This window comes from Pezoporus occidentalis, unplaced genomic scaffold, assembly GCF_034315485.1.
Source record: "Pezoporus occidentalis ecotype Australia unplaced genomic scaffold, CSIRO_AGI_Poc_V1 ctg1960, whole genome shotgun sequence".
In the NCBI taxonomy this organism is placed as follows: domain Eukaryota; kingdom Metazoa; phylum Chordata; class Aves; order Psittaciformes; family Psittacidae; genus Pezoporus; species Pezoporus occidentalis.
In genome coordinates this window covers 1-1541 of record NW_026913812.1, presented here as the reverse complement: position 1 = coordinate 1541, position 1541 = coordinate 1, and positions in this window count along the sequence as shown.

The window sequence follows — 1541 nt, the reverse complement described above, 5'->3', positions numbered from 1 at the left end:
AAAGGCCGAAACGCGGGTGGGGGGGGAGAGGGGGCCTCGATTTCCTGTGAAATCTTTATTTATTGGTTAAGTTTCCTTTTCATACATTCTTAAGGTGACCCCTCCCTCCTCCCCTCCCACCCCCCATTTACATGGGTGTCAATAAGGCTTTGGATAGACACCCCCCCCCATCCCCCCTTTATCCTCCCCTCTCCCATCCCGGGTATAAAGAGGGGGGGAGGTGCCACCCCCCGACACCCCCGGGTGGGGGATGGGAGGTTGTGTCCATTGGGGACCCTCCCCCACATCCACCCCCCCCGTTTTGGGGTGCTGGGGGGCAGGTGAGGCCCATCCCCCCCTTCCCCACAGACAGTTCATCAACAGGCACTTAATGACTTCCCCGCCCACCCCACCCCCGTTTTTGGTTACATGAAGCCGTTTCTACAGGAACCCCCCAAAACCCACGCACGCACCCACAATGTGTTTGAGGCCAACACTAAAACAGGATTGCAAAGTCAAAGAACACGCACCTGGATGGGCAGGACAGCCCCGGGAGATGCAGCCTCCCGAGGGAGGGGTCTCTTCTGCACCGGTTACTGCAAGGCTCTCCCTCCTTAAAGAGCCCACGCTCACCGTGGGGGCCCCGTCACAATGGGCAAATCCACAGCGACCGCCACGGCTTTGGGATGGCGGCAGCATCGTGCCCATGGCCACTGGGCACCCAGGGGTGCTGCGGGAGTCGCTGCGGGGGGACCAGGCTCTGCCCAGCCGGCTCGGGGAGGTCCCTCACGGGCTGCTCTTCCTCAGTGCCTTTGGTCCGGAGGTGGAGCATGCGAGGGGTCACAGCTCAACGTGGGCCATGGAACAGGGCGTCACGGCCACCTCCGAGGAGTGGAGAGGGACCGACATTGGCACAGCAGAGAATCATGGAATCCCAGAGTGGGCTGGAAGGGACCTTAAAGCTCACCCAGCTCCAAGCCCCAAAGGCACGGGCAGGGACACCTTCCACTAGAGCAGCTTGCTCCACGGCCCTGTGTCTCTGTGCACTCCCAGGGCATCCTGGGGATACCCCTAGAGAATCCCAGAGAATGCCTGCAGCACCTCCAGAGCACCCCATGGACCCAGTCAGAGCTCATGCATCACAATGACCTTGGGGACATGGAGACCACAGGGGTGGCTGATTCTGGAACTCCCCGTGTTCAGGTGTGTGAGGTCACAGAACCCCACAGAACCCTCCAGCAGAGGCACCGGGAGACGACAGCTGCCCCACGGAACACAAGCTACCGGTGGAGGAGGCAAGAGCAGCTCCTCTGGTGGTTCCCGTCTTGGTGTCTCGGAGCCGGTGCCGCCTGTGGACACAGGAGCGTGGAAGGAGGTGGGTGGCGATGGCGATCTTGGGGTGCTGTAGGAGTTGCCAGAACACCTCAAGAGACTTCCCCAGAGTGGCTGCTTTGGACTCGGTGTGTGAGTTGGGCTGGCTGAGCCGGCAGCGGAGCGCTGCGGCTGCCGAGGGATGATCCTGGGATCTGCCCTCATTTCTTGTGGGGAGAGCAAGGGCCTGT